Genomic DNA, 22,706 nt, shown 5'->3' with positions numbered 1-22,706 from the left:
TTCAGAAAACTGTCTCTCGAGGTCTTTCCTCAGTCAGAACCGTTGTGATGTAGTGAGTATACGGACGCTGACTCACTGGCACATTCACTGCCCACTACACTCATGAAGAGACCAAAAGTGACATCAACCTTCAGAGAGATGTATTACTTCACCTGGGTTGAACTGCAATATTCCGTCAATTTCCCCAAGAAATTCGGTTTGACAGACAGAAACCCCACAGGCTACAGCCCCCTCTGTCCGCCCGCCCGCCTTGGGCCTGACACCACAGTATACCTTCTCCCCAGTTATCTCTCTCCCCAGCCTGTCCTTGCCCAGGCTCCTCTCTGCTCTATTTACCAGGTCTGTTTTTTGGGGGGTGTTTTTTTAATCCATTTTTTTGTCCAGAGGGTTTACTTGTACATCAAGATGCCTCACACTACAGACACAGGAGATAGACTCCTGCCCTGTGGGGCGTTCTGGCTCAGATAAGGCTTTATTTTCTTCATCTCCAGTACCTCTGTGTGTAGGTCAATGCTGATGGCACAGAGACGCTTGCTGTTGCTACGTGCTAAGCTGAAGGACAAAGAGGGCTGGTCTGCAGAGCATTACCATATCCTCTTCCCTGGTGGCTTCCTAGTTTAGGATCCCCATTAGCTGTTGCACATGCAGCAGCTATTCTTCCTGGAGCCCAAATAAAACATAAAATACATGACAGAGTACAGAACAGTTATAGACAAGAATAACATAAGAATATTATTACAATTTAAATAGAAAGTTATATTGTCAAGGCACCAAAAGACAACTGAAAAGAATACTATTTGTATACTATGTTCCATCTCACAACACAGACGTATGTAGAGCCTCCTGAACAGACTGCAAGATATCACAGAGAAAAACACGTTGTCTACCATGATACAAATTTGTTTGCCATCAGCAGAGTGTGAGAGTCTGTCGAAGGAAGTGGAAAAATGAGGTGATTTACCAACGCACTGGTGGCTCCTGGCTTTGTTTCATCATAACATGACTTTGATCAAACAGCTTCATTTCCCCTCTCGGTTAGAGATCTGTGCTGCTTTGAGGGGCCAAGTACGACTTTGATCCTTGGCTATTTAACGGTCCAGCAAAACCTCTGCTGCAGCTTTTAATCTGATCTTCCTTGAAACCGGTCACTGGCCCAGAAGGGAAAGCACCAACCAAGGAGAATAAGGGAGAATAGGAGAGCACAAAGAGAGAGGCGGCACTTTGTTACACACACACACACACACACACACACACACACACACACACACACACACACACTAGGCAGATGTGTAATGAGAGACATAGCTCAGTCAGAATGGCCAGGGTTTTAATGAGCATCAGTATCATGAAGTGCTGAGAGCCATAAGTCACGTTTCCCTCAGACTCGTAGGCTTGCTGGATACGATATAAGGCGGTTCAGCTCGGGTGCATGTCAGCTGGGGGGACATAAACAATGCTAGAATAAAATTACTTTTATGAGAGAGACTCACTTGGACATGAATGAACACACACACTCTTTTTCTCCTTCTCTACACTCCAGGTTATTCTGTAAAGGATAAATTGGCAAAGGGTGTTGTTTTTCCTCAGGTGCACTGCACACCACCCATTACTAGGCTATAAGAGTTTGACATCCTCATGAAAAGTCTAGTCGTCAGTTTTTCCTTCTACCTTTATCCTTTAAAAAAGGGCAATTCCGCCACTTTCTAACCAGTTATTACACTTTTAGTATAAATGCACTACTGTAAGATTTGATACACATTGATGTTTTTGTTAGTCATACCACACGATTCCTCGTTCACAGCATACTACGATTCCCAGGGTGCATTTCGTCTCTCATGATGCAATGCTCCTCCTAGTTAGCCTGCAGTTAGCATAGCAAGCTGGCTATTAAGCCCAGACTAAGCTTAGTCTAAATCAGTCACCAAACGGTCAATCGCGATCAACTGGTTGATCTCCAAGGCATTCCTAATTGATCGCAAAACATTTCTATAAAATACCCAAAGATAAAGGCTACTATTGGCAGTAGGTGCACTTGTTTCAGCTGCCTTGCGCCGGGTAGGCAAAGTGTTCCCATTTTGAACCATTTCATGTGTCTGAAGGTAAACTCTGCCTACTCAGCGTGCCCGGAGAGCAAATAAAATACACCTATAGGCCAACCACTACCCAATCGGATTGCTCAGATCACAGTGCCTGCACTCTGCAGCTTCCTCGAACAAACAGCAAAGTCAGTTGATACTACTGTGATTTTAAATGTCTAAAATGATGAATAGAGAGACTGTCACATGTCAATGAATACAGCTGTTATGAGTGAGTTCATGTTTAAGTCTATAAAGAAAGTACATTATTTCAATTTATGCTCACTCAGCTGTGCCACAATTTATAATCTATTACCAGCGTGATCATAGAACTCAAGTTTTGAAATATAATTTTAAAATGATCTGAAAAGAACAACATCGGCAGGGCAAGCATAGCAGTGATAATGTATTTGGCCTATAGTATACTGCAGAAACTTAAATCGCTACAGAACTGTTTTTAATTGGTCAATGTTGCAAAGGCTTACAGTGTATTTGGAAAGTATTAAGACGCCTTGACTTTTCCACATTTTGTTACGCCACAGCCTTATTCTAAAATTGATTAAATTGTTTTTCCCCTCATCAATCTACACACAATACCCCATAATGACGAAGCAAAAACAGGTTTTTAAAAATGTTTGCAGATGTATATAAAAGAAAATGAAATATCACATTTACACAAGTATTCAGACCCTTTACGTAGTACTTTGTTGAATCCTCTCAAGCTGTCAGGTTGATTGGGGAGCATCGCTGCACAGCTATTTTCAGGTCTCTCCAGAGATGTTCGATCGGGTTCATGTCCAGGCTCTGGCTGGGCCACTCAGGACATTCAGAGACTTCTATCGAAGCCACTCCTGGGTTGTCTTGGCTGTGTGCTGTTGGAAGGCCCCAATCTGATGTCCTGAGCACTCTAGAGTAGGTTTTCATCAAGGATCTCTCTGTACTTTGCTCCGTTCATTTTCCCCCTCGATCCTGACTAGTCTCCTAGTCCCTGCCGCTGGAAGATATCCCCACAGCATGATGCTGCCAGGTTTCCTTCAGATGCTTGGCATTCAGACCAAAGAGTTCAATTTTGGTTTCATCACACCTGGGAATCTTGTTTCTCATGGTCTGAGTCCAATAGATGCCTTTTGGCAAACTCCAAGCAGGCTGTCATGTGCCTTTTACTGAGGAGTGGCTCCCGTCTGGTGCTGCAGAGATGGTTGTCCTTCTGGAAGGTTCTCCCATCTCCACAGAGGAACTCTGGAGCTCTGTCAGAGTGATGGAGGCCACTGTGCTTCTACACCTGCATTGCTTGCTGTTTGGGGTTTTAGGCTGGGTTTCTGTGCAGCACTTTGAGATATCAGCTGATGTAAGAAGGGCTTTATAAATAAATTTGATTTGAAATTTGATTTGACTGTGTTCTTGGGGACCTTCAATGCTGCAGAAAGTTTTTGGTACCTTTCCCCAGATCTGTACCTCGACACAATCCTGTCTTGGAGCTCTACGGACAATTCCTTCGACCTCATGGCTTGTTTTTTTCTCTGACATGCACTGTCAACTGTGGGACCTTATATATACACACACAGGTGTGTGCCTTTCCAAATCATGTCCAATCAATTGAATTTACCACAGGTGAACTCCAATCAAGTTGTAGAAAAATCTCACGGATGATCAATGGAAATAGGATGCGTCACTACAGACTCGAGGCGGTGCACAATTGGCCCAGTGTCGTCTGGGTTAGGGGAGGGTTTGGCCGGTCGGGATGTCCTTGTCCCATTGGGCTCTAGCGAACTCCTTGTGGCGGGCCGGGCGCATGCACGCTGACAGTCGCCAGTTGTACGGTGTTTCCTTCAACCCATTGGTGCGGCTGGCTTCCTGGTTAAGCGGGCAGTGTGTCAAGAAGTACGGCTTGGCAGGGCGTGTTTCAGAGGACGCATGGCTCTCGACCTACGCCTCTCCCGAGACCGTAGGGGAGTTGCAGCGATGGGACAAGACTAACTACCAATTGGATATCACAAAATTGGGGAGAAAAAAAATTGTTAAAAGTACAAAAAATTATAATTTGTAAATATGTCTAAAAACCTGTTTTTGCTTTGTCATTATGGAGGACTGTGTGTAAGAATAAGGCTGTAATGTAACAGAATGTGGAAAAAGTCAAGGGGTCTGAATACTGTAGATCATTGAAAATGTCTATCCATTTCTTGCATTAGTCATCTCAGAGATCCTCCATGAAAACGTCACAGAACCGCACTTTCCTGTTTTGCTCATCACTAAACAGTCAATAGACATTAAATCATACAATTACACAAAAATTGTGTATGACACCACTAAATACTTTGAGTTATCCTTTAAGCAGTCCACATATTTTTATTTTTTATTTCACCTTTATTTAACCAGGTAGGCTAGTTGAGAACAAGTTCTCATTTGCAACTGCGACCTGGCCAAGATAAAGCATAGCGGTGTGAACAGACAACAACACAGAGTTACACATGGAGTAAACAATAAACAAGTCAATAACATGGTAGAAAAAAGAGAATCTATATACAATGTGTGCAAAAGGCATGAGGAGGTAGGCAATAAATCGAATAATTACAATTTAGCAGATTAACACTGGAGTGATAAATCATTAGATGATCATGTGCAAGTAGAGATACTGGTGTGCAAAAGAGCAGAAAAGTAAATAAATAAAAGCAGTATGGGGGGTGAGGTAGGTAAATTGGGTGGGCTATATACCGATGGACTATGTACAGCTGCAGCGATCGGTTAGCTGCTCGGATAGCAGATGTTTAACTTCTACTTCCTCAGAAACCCGGGTCCGGGAGCACCCCCCACCACCCCCACCAGTAAAAAAGCTGACTAGCATAGCTAGCATAGCGTCACAAGTAAATACTAGCATCTAAATATCATTAAATCACAAGTCCAAGACACCAGATGAAAGATACACTTCTTGTGAATCCAGCAATCATTTCTGATTTTTAAAATGTTTTACAGGGAAGACACAATATGTAAATCTATTAGCTAACCACGTTAGCAAAAGACACCATTTTTTCTCTCCACCAGTAGCTATCACCAATTCGACCAAATAAAGATATTGATAGCCACTAACCAAGAAAAAACTTAATCAGATGACAGTCTGATAACATATTTATTGTATAGCATAGGTTTTGTTAGAAAAATGTGCATATTTCAGGTATAAATCATAGTTTACAATTGCACCCACCATCACAACTCGACTAGAATAAATACAGAGAGCAACGTGTATTACCTAATTACTAATCATAAAACATTTCTTAAAAATACACAGCGTACAGTAATTGAAAGACACAGATCCTGTGAATCCAGACAATATTTCAGATTTTCTAAGTGTTTTACAGCGAAAACACAATAAATCGTTATATTAGCATACCACATGTGCAAACATTACCCCAGCATTGATTCAAGGCAAAAAGAGCGATAGCGTTATCACCTCCAAAATATATTAATTTTTTCACTAACCTTCTCAGAATTCTTCCGATGACACTCCTGTAACATCATATTACAACATACATATAGAGTTTGTTCGAAAATGTGCATATTTAGCCACAAAAATCGTGGTTATACAATGAGAATAGTAGCCAAACTGGCCAGAAAATGTCGGGCGCCATCTTGGAGAGTGATCTAGTCTAATCAATAAATAATCATAAACTTGACTAAAAAATACAGGGTGGACAGCAATTGAAAGATAAATTAGTTCTTAATGCAATCGCTGAATTACATTTTTAAAATTATCCTTACTGTGCAATACAGGGTGCGCCAAAGCGAAGCTACCCCCAAAAAAATGGCGGCATATGCGTTTAACATTTTTCAACAGAACAACGATTTATCATCATAAATAGTTCTTACTATTAGCTGAGCTTCCATCAGAATCTTGGGCAATGTATCCTTTCTCCGGTCTAATCGTCTTTTGGTCGAAAGATGTCCTCTTGTCCTGTCGAAATGGCCACTAACGTTCGGCATGTACTGGAAAAGTGTCCAACTCTTGAAAGTGCGTCACAAAGAAATGCCAGAAAATCGCAATAAACGGATATAAATTGCTATAAATCGGTTTAAATTAACTACCTTATGATGTCTTTAACACCTATAACGAGTAAAAACATGACCGGAGATATATTACTGGCTAAACCAAAGCTTGGAAGGAGGCCAGTCCGACGTCCATCGTGCGTCAAGCGCAGGGCAGAAAAGAAAGGTACTTCCGCATCTTGGTCTTATATAAAGTCCCAGATTGCGCAATCGACCCCATTCAAATTGTCACCACTTACTGACATCTAGAGGAAGGCGTAGGCAGTGTTTGTAGCCCCACAGCATTCACAGGGACTTATAAACTGACCTGGGAACAGAGGCCAAGATTTCTGAAATCTCACTCCCTGGCAGGAAAAGTGCTGTAGAATGAGTTCTGTTTCACTCAGAGACATAATTCCAACGGTTTTAGAAACTAGAGAGTGTTTTCTATCCAATAATAATAATAATATGCATATTGTACGAGCAAGAATTGAGTACTAGGCAGTTTAATTTGGAAACGTCAAGAAAAAAAGTGCTAACAGCTCCCCCTATTGACAAAAGGTTAAAGTTGTTGAGGGAGAAAAAAGTCTCCAACTTCAGGGATTTTTGCAATTCGTTCCAGTCGCAGGCAGCAGAGAACTGGAAGGAAAGGTGTCCAAATGAGGTTTTGGCTTTAGGGATGATCAGTGAGATACACCTGCTGGAGCGCGTGCTACGGGTGGGTGTAGCCATCGTGACCAGTGAACTGAGATAAGGTGGCACTTTACCTAGCATAGCCTTGTAGATGACCTGGAGCCAGTGGGTCTGACGACGAACATGTAGCGAGGGCCAGCCGACTAGGGCATACAGGTCGCAGTGGTGGGTCGTATAAGGTGCTTTAGTAACAAAACGGATGGCACTGTGATAAACTGCATCCAGTTTGCTGAGTAGAGTATTGGAAGCTATTTTGTAGATGACATCGCCGAAGTCGAGGATCGGTAGGATAGTCAGTTTTACTAGGGTAAGTTTGGCGGCGTGAGTGAAGGAGGCTTTGTTGCGAAATAGAAAGCCGACTCTAGATTTGATTTTGGATTGGAGATGTTTGATATGAGTCTGGAAGGAGAGTTTGCAGTCTAGCCAGACACCTAGGTACTTATAGATGTCCACATATTCTAGGTCGGAACCGTCCAGGGTGGTGATGCTAGTCGGGCGTGCGGGTGCAGGCAGGGAACGGTTGAAAAGCATGCATTTGGTTTTACTAGCGTTTAAGAGCAGTTGGAGGCCACGGAAGGAGTGTTGTATGGCATTGAAGCTCGTTTGGAGGTTAGATAGCACAGTGTCCAAGGAAGGGCCAGAAGTATACAGAATGGTGTCGTCTGCGTAGAGGTGGATCAGGGAATCGCCCGCAGCAAGAGCAACATCATTGATATATACAGAGAAAAGAGTCGGCCCGAGAATTGAACCCTGTGGTACCCCCACAGAGACTGCCAGAGGACCGGACAACATGTCCTCCGATTTGACACACTGAACTCTGTCTGCAAAGTAGTTGGTGAACCAGGCAAGGCAGTCATTCGAAAAACCTAGGCTACTGAGTCTGCCGATAAGAATATGGTGATTGACAGAGTCGAAAGCCTTGGCCAGGTCGATGAAGACGGCTGCACAGTACTGTCTTTTATCGATGGCGGTTATGATATCGTTTAGTACCTTGAGCGTGGCTGAGGTGCACCCGTGACCGGCTCGGAAACCGGATTGCACAGCGGAGAAGGTACGGTGGGATTCGAGATGGTCAGTGATCTGTTTGTTGACTTGGCTTTCGAAGACCTTAGATAGGCAGGGCAGGATGGATATAGGTCTGTAACAGTTTGGGTCCAGGGTGTCTCCCCCTTTGAAGAGGGGGATGACCGCGGCAGCTTTCCAATCCTTGGGGATCTCAGATGATACGAAGGAGAGGTTGAACAGGCTGGTAATAGGGGGTGCGACAATGGCGGCGGACAGTTTCAGAAATAGGGGGTCCAGATTGTCAAGCCCAGCTGATTTGCATGGGTCCAGGTTTTCCAGCTCTTTCAGAACATCTGCTATCTGGATTTGGGTAAAGGAGAAGCTGGGGAGGCTTGGGCGAGTAGCAGCGGGGGGGGCGGGGCTGTTGGCCAAGGTTGGAGTCGCCAGGAGGAAGGCATGGCCAGCCGTTGAGAAATGCTTGTTGAAGTTTTCGATTATCACGGATTTATCGGTGGTGACCATGTTACCTAGCCTCAGTGCAGTGGGCAGCTGGGAGGAGGTGCTCTTGTTCTCCATGGACTTTACAGTATCCCAGAACTTTTTGGAGTTAGAGCTACAGGATGCAAATTTCTGCTTGAAAAAGCTGGCCTAGCAGATATAATAACTTGTTCTTACTAGGGAAGGAGGGCTATGCCTGGTCATGTCTTGTGGGACCTAGACAGGAGTTGTGGGATATGTGGTATTGTCATCTACTGAAAATGTAATAGATCGGCCTGTAGATCTCTATGATCCCGCCGAGAGAAGTTCAACAGGCCCGAGATTGCAGTCTGCAGTCTGAGGAGCTATAAATAGTGTGACTGGTACGGAAGCTGTTCATAGACAAAGGTGTCTTTCTCCTGCCGAAGAAAAGCCATCTTCACTGGTCACTTTACCGCTGACTCAGTGAGATGTGAAAAATAAATGAAGAGTTTAACAGTGGGTAGAAAAACAACAACGATGACCTCAAATGTTTTAGTACAAAATGACTGTTATTAGTTTCTCTCTAGTAAGAATAATGCACACAGAATAATCCGTTTTAGGTCTTTATAGGGACAACCTTTGTGTGTGTGTGTGTGTGTCACTGCGCATGTGTGTGTGAGAGAGGCATATTTGTCCTGACAAGGCTCTTTGCAGTTAACCCAAGGCAGAAGCAGGGACTGTGTCCCTCAGAGGACGGCTGTACAAATATCCTGATGCACTGAGGGTACAGGATGTCCTAAGCAGGGTCCTGACCTCACTCTACCACTAACTAATGGAGGACGGATGGCGGAGCAGAGCAGGCATGAGTGTGTGAGTGTGTGTTTCTGTGTCACTATGTGTGTGTGGGGCTGGAGTCTGAGCTGCTGACTCTGTCGTGGTAGGGCAGGCAGTGTCCCTCAGCTGAAATCTCTCATGTACATGTCCATTACTACGCCACAAATTCTCCAGTGTTAAACTAACACAATGCTTAGTGTAAAGCGCCATTTGCATATTTCCCCAGAGTGCCTTGCCTTTCGAGTGAATTGTAGAGTTACCACCCATGACTGTATTTGTCAGTAACATGGTTGTTGCAATTATCCATTTTCAGTCCTGTGATGAAATCCTAAGCAAATATGTTATCATTCAAATTATATTCTTTAACAAGCCACATCGGACCCGCAAGTCACTTTATGCTGGTGTGTAAAGTGATGAACAAGTCTTATTGGAATCCAGCCAGAGTGGGGATATCCAACATTTTGAATTTTAATTCACCCGCAACATGCATTCCGAATGACTGCCGGGTTGGGAAGACTAAGATATGAGACTACCTAAAGCATCTAAACTGGAACAACCATTTCAGTAACGGGTGAAATAATTTGAAGTAACAGATTGGATTAGTAGAAACATTTGTTATTTATATTTGAGATGCATAAGATGAATTAATCAATGTACATGCAAACACATAGCATGAAACAAACCATTCTAAAAATCAACCTGCATCAGAGCATGCTGGGAAATATGATAGGCGTGGTCTTGGTTTAACAATGGTTATTAACACCAACACTAGGGTTATTTTACACCAATTAGTGTTAATTTAACACTTTAATCAACACTACATGTAACCGAAAGATTGCTGGATCGAATCCCCGAGCTGACAAGGTAAAAATCGGTCGTTCTGCCCCTGAGCAAGGCAGTTAACCCACTGTTCCCCGGGAGCCGAAGACGTGGATGTCGATTATGGCAGCCCCCCGCACCTCTCTGATTCAGAGGGGTTGGGTTAAATGCGGAAGACACATTTCAGTTGAAGGCATTCAGTTGTACAACTGACTAGGTATACCCCTTTCCCTTACATGTTACACTGAAAATCAACACTAGGTAATACCGGCCAATTTGCAGTGTAGACATAGGTCTTCAGGCTGCCATGGCGACATACAGGATGTTATGATGACGAGAAGGTGCTTTGCATCAGAAACTAGTTATTGATAAATGATAAATGGTGAAGTGGGATGCTATGAAATTTCTTTAAAAAGTCTCTAAATAACACATCTCAAACTGACAATGATCACATATAATTACGCTCTCAACTTTCAGTGTGCATCCTTCCCAACTCAGGAAAGATTAGCATACTCTCTCCAGAAATGAAAGGGAAAGCTGATTCTACTGAAAGCTTTGGCTAAAAATGTACAGATACAGATATCTCACTCGTGACATTTAGGGATGAAAAGTAAGTGGTCTGCTTACTGTAGATGGACAGCGTAATCCGGAGTGAAAATGTTCCCCCGAGCATTACACTGCAGTTTTCTGAGGCTAAACAGAACAGTTTTAGCTGCCATTGCCCTTTACAAGCCTCAGCTCTGACACTCATTTCCTCTGGCTCTAGCTGACATGATAACTGACCGAGCTCTGCACATCTGATAACTTTCATTCATCATCCTGGAGCCAAACTTCATATTATTAAAAGGTAGTCATCCCTGACAATCCCTTCCCTCCCCAGACTTAAGACTGGGCTAGCTAGCACACTCTAATTAGACAATAAAAAACAGGTTTGCTGCTTGGACACCGAGTCTGATAGATCATATTCAGGCTATGGGTTTGTCCTTGGAGTACCCCTGTGTAAGATGAAAAAGACAACCATCAGTAAATAGCAGAGCCATATATCTAAATATATGGCTCAGGTAAAGTGTTTTACTAATTACAAAATGGCAGGGCCAGGGTGATACATTGCTTCAACAATAGCCACAGAACAACCATGATTTAAACTTGACATAAAGCACAGTCAGAAAAACAGTCCAGATTGTCATTTTTACTGCCCAGTGTTATAGTGTTATTGGAGAAGTGAGTGAGTGTTTGTACCATTTGTCCTATGGGCTGTGTGGGTAGTCTGTCTGTCTGGGTTGGGTTGGGTGCTATGTGCTGTGACTGTCATGCCCTGTCACAGTGCAACACGGGGCCCAGATGGCTGGGCTTCTCTGAATGGTCCAAGGGCAGTGGCAACCCGCCTGCCCACCACCAGAGCCTGCAAACCTGCTGCCTGGCTGGGCTAAACTCTGCTTATGGAATAGTCACTAGGGTTGGGAGATGTCTGGAATGACACATCGTCCTATCGACCTGTCCAAACCTCGTTAAAATACAATTATTGTGCAAAAAGTGTTCGGTCTGAATGTGTTTTCAGTGGGTCTACATACAGCATGCCACTCCAGAGTCTATTAAAGCCAGAAAAGGTGAACATGCTTGTGTTCCTTGCCAGTAACCTTTAGGTAGGTTAATAAATAATGAAAAGAAAAATAGTCAAATGGTTCTTCATTGCATTATTTGTTTAATTTTCAAAGCCTGTATTCACAGATGTGTCTTATCCAAAATAAATGTAGCCTAGGCTAGAATATTCTGTTGTGTGCTTTAAAACATATTTGCACTTTCATTTATTCGGTTAATTTCATACTTATTTTGTTTACTTGATTCATTTTGTAATTTGTAGCCACTCTTTTTATAGGCAACATATATTTTTTGTTTGCGCTTATCAAAAGCGCTGCTGCGGGTGGTTATGTAATCCCCGTAGCGCAATTCAAGCATATGAATAAACACTAATACAAATATCTGTTTAAACTTGTACTAGTAACGTTAACTGCTCATTTTATTGACAGTAGCCTAGTGTAGGGCTATATTATTGGCTGTTTAGTTTGCAAGGAATTTCCGGCGGCACACTTTGTTTTTCCTAAAGCTTTGGTCAGGTGGAGTCCAAAAACGTTTAAGGTTTGTTTAACCTCCCATTCAATTATTCCATCTTGCAATTTTTGGTTATTCCTCTCTCATTATTACCATATCATGTTTTTATTTAGGATATTCACAAACATAACTGAGATAGAACTCGGTTACTGGCCTCCTGGTTTCATTTCAATGTTGATCGTGAAATATATGCTTAGACTAACAAGTCACATGCAAATAAAAAATGGGGAATGGGACAAAAAGGGAAATGAAGATTTCAGAACAAGCCACACAACAGAGTGTCTGCTGCAAAAGGCCCATGATCATCCGACATTGGAGAGGTGAGCGAGAGAAATGTTATCTGACGTTTTGCGCAGCTTTTGGCGCTCTCCGCTCCGTCGACATTGCAGGCCTACTCGTGCGTTATGTTAATAGTAGCCTAAGTGTACCTACATAATTCATGAAAAAGGCTACGGCAAATAGAAATAGGTGGGTCATTTGGCGTGTCGCCCGGCTGTGAGCTGCACTGTTGTGCGCTGGCCGACTTCTGCTGTGCCAGTCATGTTCAAATAGGTTAAACTATCGTCTGTAAAAAAAATGTAAACATATAAAAACTATCGTCTGTCACATCATGATGTCGTTGCCATCAACGATGTCTGTCAAACGTTGTTGATTTCCGATTGTGTCGTAATCTCGCCCAACCCTAATAGTCACTACTCCCTTTTTAACTCTGCCGATTAAATAATAATGGCTTAAAGAAAATACTACTGAAGTAATCATTCTTTAATTGATTGTCATCACTAGAGACTTGAGGCAACACCACTCTTTGGTTCAGTATTAGGCTATATGCAGCCTACAGCATGTCTGTAGAAAAACCAATTAGAAATGCAATCATTCTCATAATAATCATGATTACAATGTCCATCAGGCAACAAACCAATTATCCAACAATTTGATCCTAAATTACTTCTCAGAATACAACCAGATCCAATAGAGCTCTGACTGACTCATCATTAAAACAATTTGGCATAATTGAGCATCCTCTCCATGTTGTCCTTAGAACTGTCTTGTTATTAGGTGTTACCAGACCGCTACATTAACAGAGAAGCAACTAGTGACATGGTTGAGAAATTACATTTTAGGCCAAAACACAGATCCTGTCCCTTATACAACCATTACCAAGTCCTGACTTTTTTTTTTACCATGGGAAGGGTCTAGCAAACAGATGGGGATGCCTATCTCACCTCTAGTGGCCAAGGTAGTGTGTGTTTATGTTGCGGCAGTGTGTGTGTGTCGGTGGACTGAACTGATCATCCCTACCTCCATCCCAGAGGAGCAGCCCCCACAGCGTTACTCCTTGCTGAGTGCATGAAGCTACAGAGGCAGGAGGAAACCATGTGGCTCTGTCACTCTGTGTAAAGGGTTAACGGAATCTTAATGCTCACATAAATCACCCTAGAAATACACCTCACCTGACAGGTCTGCCTTTATCATAGTCCCACTGCAGATCTGGGGGAAAGACAGGGGTAACACGCACGGACACAGGGGAGGCTCAAACGCACAGGGATTCTATCAGTCCGAGGATGCTCCCTGCATACAGTACCGTGCATTACCAAGCCACGAGGACGGAACAGAAGAGACTGATAAATTAGTACAGTTTTTTTTATTTCACAAGAGCTTCAAGCCACGGCTAGACTAGAGTGTGACAAGCAGGGCCTAAAATTAACACCCGCCACCTGCCAAATGAGAGTTTTGGCATTGGTGGGTAAGAATGTCTGATTTACCAGCCACGTTAGCGCGTGGTAACACTCCGGGTTCTACAGTGTGAGCAATTGGGAAAAAATTGTCAATTATGGCGACAAGTGCGAGTTGTGATTTATAGCAAAATAAATGCTGCTGTAGCGGTTTTCAAAGTATTTCTGCCATTTTGTTTCATATCTGGTAAGGCACAAATAAATCTGAATCCTAACGTTGTAGCTATCGCACCTCATGCAGCAACACTGCCTGTATGGGGGGCTGTGAGTGCCCGAAAGATTTGTTTTTAGAAGCATTGGGCACAGGCATATAAATTGGTCTAATTTACTCAAGTTTTCCTTGCATTTCTTGGCTATTTACATTGTTTTGTTCACAAGCTCGGTTGCTTTTCAATGTTTGGGTTTGCTCCCACTGCTAGCAAAAATCATAGGTCACAGAATATTAAATCAAGCAATAAACCACATTACTTCTTACTAGTAATACATTTAATGCTTAGAAACATTAAGCACGCGCATCCGTTTTTGTGTGTGTTTCTTTGTGTAATTCTTCTTTGTGTAAAAAATATTTTGGCTGGTAAGAGAATCAGTATGGCTAGTAGATTTTATTATCTACAGTACCTGCCACAGTGGCTGGTATACAAAAAAAAGTTAGTTTTAGGCCCTGCTGACAAGTCTTCAAACATTATTTCCCAGGACTCAACCACAGCTCTCGAAAATCATACAGTATTAACACAAACTGCCCCACTGCATTGCGAGGCAAGATGCAGTAACGGAGGCTTGATGCGTTATACAATTCCCTCGCTGTGTTTTGATGGGCAAATCAGGCAACCCTACCGATCCTTGACTTTGGCGATGTCATTTACAAAATAGCCTCCAACACTCTTCTCAGGAAACTGGATGTAGTCTATCACAGTGCCATCCGTTTTGTCACCAATGCCCCATATACTACCCACCACTGCGACCTGTATGCTCTCGTTGGCTGACCCTCGCTACATATTCGTCCCCAAACCCACTGGATCCAGGTCATCTAAAAGTCTTTGCTAGGTAAAGCCCCGACTTATCTCAGCTCACTGGTCACTATAGCAACACCCACCAGTAGCACGCGCTCCAGCAGGTATATTTCACTGGTCATCCCCAAAGCCAACACCTACTTTGGCTGCCTTTCCTTCCAGTTCTCTGCTGCCAATGACTGGAACGAATTGCAAAAATCACTGAAGCTGGAGACTTATATCTCCTTCTCTAACTTTAAGCATCAGCTATCAGAGCAGCTTACCGATCACTGTACCTGTACACAGCCAATCTGTTAATAGCACTTCCAACTACCTCATCCCCATATTGTTATTTTTGTTTTTGCTCTTTTGCACCCCAGTATCTCTACTTGCACATCATCATCTGCACATCTATCACTCCAGTGTTAATGCTGAATTGTAATTATTTCGCCTCTATGGCCTATTTATTGCCTTACCTCCCTAATCTTCTACATTTGCACACACTGTACATAGATTTTTCTATTGTGTTATTGTGTCAGAAGGTGAGTCTAGCTGGTGCATGAAGTCAGGCGCAGGAGAGCAAAATGAGTGAGCAACGTACTTTACTAAAAAATAAAAGGCACAAGGTAACAAATACACTTGAACAAATACAAACGGTAAATATTACGCACGGTTGAAAACAGCACCCGTCGAAAAACCAGCCATCATGAACCGAAATGAACATAGAAACAATCACGCACAAAAACATGGGGGAAACAGAGGGTTAAATACATGAACATGTAATTGGGGAATGAAAACCAGGTGTGTAGAAAAAAAAAGACAAAATCAATGACAAAATCAATGGAAAATGAAAGGTGGATCAGCGATGACTAGAAGGCCCGGTGACGTCGACCGCCGAACGCCGCCCGAACAAGGAGAGGGACCGACTTCGGCGGAAGTTGTGACATATTGACTGTACGTTTGTTTATGTATAACTCTGTGTTGTTGTTTTTGTCACACTGCTTTGCTTTATCTTGGCCAGGTCGCAGTTGTAAATGAGAACTTGTTCTCAACTGGCCTACCTGGTTAAATAAATGTGAAATATATATTTTTACAAAAGCCCAGCCTACAGCTCTCAATGCACTGGCCTCTTCTCCACAATTGCATTCATGTATTATTGTATAGAGAGCATATTCCAAGACTCTAAATCAACCAAAAAGAAGCCTGTTATGTCTCAATTTTCATGCAAACGTTCAACAGCACAGGCAAGCTTGTAGAGCAAATGAAGCCTGTTGTAATAATGTACCAAATCAAATCAAATTGTATTTGTCACATACACATGGTTAGCAGATGTTAATGCGAGTGTAGCGAAATGCTTGTGCTTCTAGTTCTGAGAATGCAGTAATAACCAACGAGTAATCTTACCTAACAATTCCACAACAACTACCTTATACACACAAGTGTAAAGGGATAAAGAATATGTACATAAAGATTTATGAATAAGTGATGGTACAGAACGGCATAGGCAAGATGCAGTAGATGGTATCGAGTACAGTATATACATATGAGATGAGTAATGTAGGGTATGTAAACATAAAAGTGCCACAGTTTAAAGTGGCTAGTGATACATGTATTACATAAAGATGGCAAGATGCAGTAGATGATATAGAGTACAGTATATACAGTGGGGAGAACAAGTATTTGATACACTGCCGATTTTGCCGGTTTTCCTACTTACAAAGCATGTAGAGGTCTGTAATTTTTATCATAGGTACGCTTCAACTGTGAGAGACGGAATCTAAAACAAAAATCCAGAAAATCACATTGTATGATTTTTAAGTAATTAATTAGCATTTTATTGCATGACATAAGTATTTGATCACCTACCAACCAGTAAGAATTCCGGCTCTCACAGACCTGTTAGTTTTTCTTTAACTTCTTGCCACTATAGGGGGTGCTGTTTCGCATTAGCATAATTTGCTCTACAGATTAAACTGCCTAGTACTCAATTCTTGCTCGTACAATATGCATATTATTGTTATTATTGGATAGAAAACACTCTCTAGTTTCTATAGCCGTTGGAATTTTGTCTCTGAGTGAAACAGAACTCCTTCTACAGCACTTTTCATGACAGGGAGTGAGATTTCAGAAATCTTGGCCCCTGTTCCCAGGTCGGTTGTAAAGTCCCTGTAAATGCTATGGAGAAACAAACACTGCCTACGTCTTCCTCTGGACGTCAGTACGTGGTGACGCTTTGAATGGAGTCGATTGCGCAATCAGAGCCTCTATAAAACACCATAGACCGGATGTACCGTTCTTTTCCTGCCTGCGCCTGACGCAAGATGGACATCGGACTTGCCTCCTTCCAAGCGTTGTTTAGCCAGTAATATTTCTCCGGTCATGTTTTTACTCGTTATAGGTGTTAAATACATCATAAGGTAGTTAATTTGAACCGTTTTATAGCAATTTATATCCGTTTAGTGCGATTTTGAGGAATTTCTTTGTGGTGCACTTTGAAGCGATGGGCACGTTTCCAGTACCGGTCGAACGTTAGTGGGCATTTCGACGGACAAGAGGACATCTTTCGACCAAAAGAAGATTAGACCCAAGAAAGGATACATTGCCCAAGATTCTGATGGAAGATCACCTCACAGTAAGAAATATTTAAGATGATAAATCGTTGTTCTGTCGAAAAATTTTAAACGCATATTCCGCCATTTTGTTTGGTATAGCTTCGCTTGGCGAACCCTGTATTGCACAGTAAGGATAATTTTAGAAATGTAATTCAGCGATTGCATTAAGAACTAATTTGTCTTTCGATAGCTGTCCAACTTATATTTTTTTAGTCAAGTTTATGAATAGTTTTTCATGAGACAAGATCACTGTCAAATATGGCGCCCGACATTTTCAGGCTAGTTTTGCTAGTATTGTCATTGTATAACCACGGTTTTTTATGGCTAAATATGCACATTTTCGAACAAACTCTATATGTATGTTGTAATATGATGTTACAGGAGTGTCATCGGAAGAATTCTGAGAAGGTTAGTGAAAAAATTAATATATTTTGGCGATGATTACGTTATCGCTCTCTTTGGCTTGAATCTATGCTCTGGTAACGTTTGCACATGTGGTATGCTAATATAACGATTTATTGTGTTTTCGCTGTAAAACACTTAGAACATCTGAAATATTGTCTGAATTCACAAGATCTGTGTCTTTCCATTGCTGTGAGCTGTGTATTTTTAAGAAATGTTTTATGATTAGTAATTAGGTAATACACGTTGCTCTCTGTATTTATTCTAGTCGAGTTGTGATGGTGGGTGCAATTGTAAACTATGATTTATACCTGAAATATGCAAATTTTTCTAACAAAACCTATCCTATACAATAAATATGTTATCAGACTGTCATCTGATGAGGTTTTTTCTTGGTTAGTGGCTATCAATATCTTTATTTGGCCGAATTGGTGATAGCACCTGATGGAGTTAGAAAAGTGGTGTCTTTTGCTAACGTGGTTAGCTAATAGATTTACATATTTTGTCTTCCCTGTAAAACATTTTAAAAATCTGAAATGGTGGCTTTATTCACAAGATCTGTATCTTTCATTTGGTGTCTTGGACTTGTGATTTAATGATATTTAGATGCTACTATTTAATTGTGACGCTATGCTAGCGATGCTAATCAGTGTGGGGGGGGTGGGGGGTGATCCCGGATACGGGGTTGAGGTTCGTGAAAGGTTAAGAAGCCCTCCTGTTCTCCATTCATTACCTGTATTAACTGCACCTGTTTGAACTCGTTACCTGTATAAGAGACACCTGTCCACACACTCAATCAAACAGACTCCAACCTCTCCACAATGGCCAAGACCAGAGAGCTGTGTAAGGACATCAGGGATAAAATTGTAGACCTGCACAAGGCTGGGATGGGCTACAGGACAATAGGCAAGCAGCTTGGTGAGAAGGTAACAACTGTTGGCACAATTATTAGAAAATGGAAGAAGTTCAAGATGACGATCAATCACCCTCGGTCTGGGGCTCCATGCAAGATCTCACCTTGTGGGGCATCAATGATCATGAGGAAGGTGAGGGATCAGCCCAGAACTACACGGCAGGACCTGGTCAATGACCTGAAGAGAGCTGGGATCACAGTCTCAAAGAAAACCATTAGTAACACACTACGCCGTCATGGATTAAAATCCTGCAGCGCACGCAAGGTCCCCCTGCTCAAGCCAGCGTATGTCCAGGCCCATCTGAAGTTTGCCAATGACCATCTGGATGATCCAGAGGAGGAATGGGAGAAGGTCATGTGGTCTGATGAGACAAAAATAGAGCTTTTTGGTCTAAACTCCACTCGCCGTGTTTGGAGGAAGAAGAAGGATGAGTACAACCCTAAGAACACCATCCCAACCGTGAAGCATGGAGGTGGAAACATCATTCTTTGGGGATGCTTTTCTGCAAAGGGGACAGTACGACTGCACCGTATTGAGGGGAGGATGGATGGGGCCATGTATCGCGAGATCTTGGCCAACAACCTCCTTCCCTCAGTAAGAGCATTGAAGATGGGTCGTGGCTGGGTCTTCCAGCATGACAACGACCCGAAACACACAGCCAGGGCAACTAAGGAGTGGCGCCGTAAGAAGCATCTCAAGGTCCTGGAGTGGCCTAGCCAGTCTCCAGACCTGAATCAAATAGAAAATCTTTGGAGGGAGCTGAAAGTCCGTATTGCCCAGCGACAGCCACGAAACCTGTAGGATCTGGAGAAAGTCTGTATGGAGGAGTGGGCCAAAATCCCTGCTGCAGTGTGTGCAAACCTGGTCAAGAACTACAGGAAACGTATGATCTCTGTAATTGCAAACAAAGGTTTCTGTACCAAATATTACGTTCTGCTTTTCTGATGTATCAAATACTTATGTCATGCAAAGTGGCTAGTGATACATTTTTGATCAATTCCCATCAATTTCCATTATTAAAGTGAGCTGGAGTTGAGTCAGTATGTTGGCAGCAGCCACTCAATGTTAGTGGTGGCTGTTTAACAGTCTGATAGCCTTGAGATTGAAAAACAGCTTCTGTCTCCCTGCTTTGATGCACCTGTACTGACCTCGCCTTCTGGATGATAGCGGGGTGAACAGGCAGTGGCTCGGGTGGTTGTTGTCCTTGATGCTCTTTATGGCCTTCCTGTGACATCGGGTGGTGTAGGTGTCCTGGAGGGCAGGTAGTTTGCCCCCAGTGATGCGTTGTGCAGACCTCACTACCCTCTGGAGAGCCTTTCGGTTGTGGGCGGAGCAGTTGCCCTACCAGGCGGTGATACAGCCCGACAGGATGCTCTCGATTGTGCATCTGTAGAAGTTTGTGAGTGCTTTTGGTGACAAGCCGAATTTCTTCAGCCTCCTGAGGTTGAAGAGGCGCAGCTTCACAACGCTGTCTGTGTGGGTGGACCAATTCATGATGTGTACGCCGAGGAATTTAAAACTTACCACCCTCTCCACTACTGTCCCGTCGATGTGGATAGGGGGGTGCTCCCTCTGCTGTTTCCTGAAGTCCACAATCATCTCCTTTGTTTTGTTGATGTTGAGTGTGAGGTTATTTTCCTGACACCACACTCCGAGGGCCCTCACCTCCTCATTGTTGTTGGTAATCAAGCCTACCACTGTAGTGTCGTCCGCAAACTTGATGATTGAGTTGGAGGCGTGCATGGCCACGCAGTCGTGAGTGAACAGGGAGTACAGGAGAGGGCTCAGAACGCACCCTTGTGGGGCCCCAGTGTTGAGGATCAGCGGGGTGGAGATGTTGTTACCTACCCTCACCACCTGGGGGCGGCCCGTCAGGAAGTCCAGTACCCAGTTGCACAGGGCGGGGTCGAAACCCAGGGTCTCGAGCTTGATGACGAGTTTGGAGGGTACTATGGTGTTAAATGCTGAGCTGTAGTCGATGAACAGCATTCTCACATAGGTATTCCTCTTGTCCAGATGGGTTAGGGCAGTGTGCCTGCAGTGTGCACCACAGTGCGACTGCAAGCCAGCAGCCCATTCAAAGTTCTGTTAAGTGCACCTCAAACCTTTCAACCGCATCATTGGGGATGCATTCCAAATGGCACCCTATTCCCTATATAGTGCACTACTTTTAACCAGAGCCCTATTGGCCCTAGTCAAAAGTGGTGTCTTATAAAAGGGAAAATGGTGCCATTTGGGACACAGACAGGGACTTCCATTCTCTGAGGGGTGAGGTACTATGCCTAGTAGAGCCCGACTGATGTGTTTTTGGGGTCCGATACCGATTCCAATATTTTGTAGGGTACAAAACTTACCGATACATCTGCCGATATACTGTTTTACGTGTAATTTTTCCATACAAGTTCTCATAAATTGCCATCCAAAAGACCAATTGTCCAAGAAATATGCTTCAAATGTTGATTTCTTACATTTTGACAATAATGAAATATTGCCATCCAAGTGTTCGGATAAGCATGAGATTCCCCCATTTCATCCTATTTATTGAATATTGGTTATCGGTGGAATTATCGGCCGATACCGATGTTTGTAAAAGGCCAATATCAGCCGATATCGGTGAACCACTATATCGGTCGGGCTGTACTAATTAGCTAAGTCTTCAAACGGTAGAGGTCTTTACAAGCAATTTATCCGACACTTTTTCTACATTGACAGCAGAGGGGTCAAGTGCAAGGGCATAATGGCTTTGAAGTGGCACAAGTGTCAAGTGTCAAGACCTCAATGTTAGAGGGGTAGAAGGCAAGTCAACAGTCCCAAAAATTAAGTGAGCAATTACAGGTCATCTGAATACATTATAACCAAAAGACAGTGGTCTACAGTAGCAGCCACATTGTACTTAAATAACTCAACATCAATGGTCTCAGCAAAGAAAAGGTCCTATAATATTTAATAAACCAATGTCTAGGACTTTGCTTCCAGACAAAATGATGTGACAGAAATTCTCTTTTCTCATTCACTTGGTACAGCAGCAATGTGTTCTGCTTTTTGCTCAGGGCTGCTTCAATAAGGGCTTTTCTCAATAGGATGAAGGAAAAACACACAAACTGTCTCTCTACAGTGGGAGTTGAGCGCCACGAGAAGGGAGAATAATCTGCTTTCAATTCCCTATTCACACATTTCTATTTTTCATGAGCGCTGGCGGCTGGGCTGTGTGTATACACTGGCTTTCAGAGGAGACGTGCCAGTCAAACAGCATCACCCACCACACCTTGTAGGCTACCTGAGACCAATGTTGTGACATGTAGGCTTGTGCGATATGCCCTGCGTGAGAAAGTTACAGACACTCAAATATTATACCACCAAGACATGCTAACCTCTCACTATTACAATAAGAGTAGAGGTTAGCATTTTGGGGGGGGGTGATAGTTGTGCATCTAACTTTCTCACTCATCATTATTCACGATTCATTCAGGATCCGTAATCATGGTGGCATCCACATTAATGAAGTGTTTAGAAACATATTCTATTCTTATTTACAATAAAACTGACTCCAAGATGACACAATACATTATATACCATTAATTTCTATTGGGCACAAAATAATCTGAAACACAACCAAAACAAACAAGCAAATGCTTCCAACAAATGTGTAGTCAAGCTTGATGTAGTCATTGCGTGCAATGAATATGGGACGAAATACTTAACGTTTTACTACTTGAAGTACATTTGTGCCAATGCTTTTGGTCCCCTAAAATGGGGGACTTTTTCTAAAAAGTAATGTAATCCTTAACGGTTCACCCGATATGGATGAAAATACCCTAAAATTAATGCTGACAGTCTGCACTTTAACCTCATAGTCATTGTATCATTTAATATCCAAAGTGCTGGAGTACAGTGGCAAAACAACAAAATACATGTCACTGTCCCAATACTGGCTCACTACATATGCATAATAAACAGTACTATAAACAGCATTAAATTCAATGATTTGACTCATCCTATATAAACCTGTAACATCCTCCCTTCCCCCACCCCAGGTCTGTGTGGA

At 42.8% G+C, this 22,706-nt stretch overlaps 1 protein-coding gene across 1 annotated transcript in view; it reads right to left on the bottom strand.

The window, feature by feature from the left end:
- mei4 (meiosis-specific, MEI4 homolog (S. cerevisiae)) overlaps window positions 1–22,706 on the bottom strand; it is a 52,027-nt gene that overhangs the window by 10,457 nt on the left and 18,864 nt on the right. The window lies entirely within an intron of this gene.

This window comes from Salvelinus namaycush, chromosome 24 (assembly GCF_016432855.1).
Source record: "Salvelinus namaycush isolate Seneca chromosome 24, SaNama_1.0, whole genome shotgun sequence".
Classification (NCBI taxonomy): Eukaryota; Metazoa; Chordata; class Actinopteri; order Salmoniformes; family Salmonidae; genus Salvelinus; species Salvelinus namaycush.
Note: the sequence above shows the minus strand (reverse complement) of the source record. Positions and strands in the feature narration are given on the sequence as shown.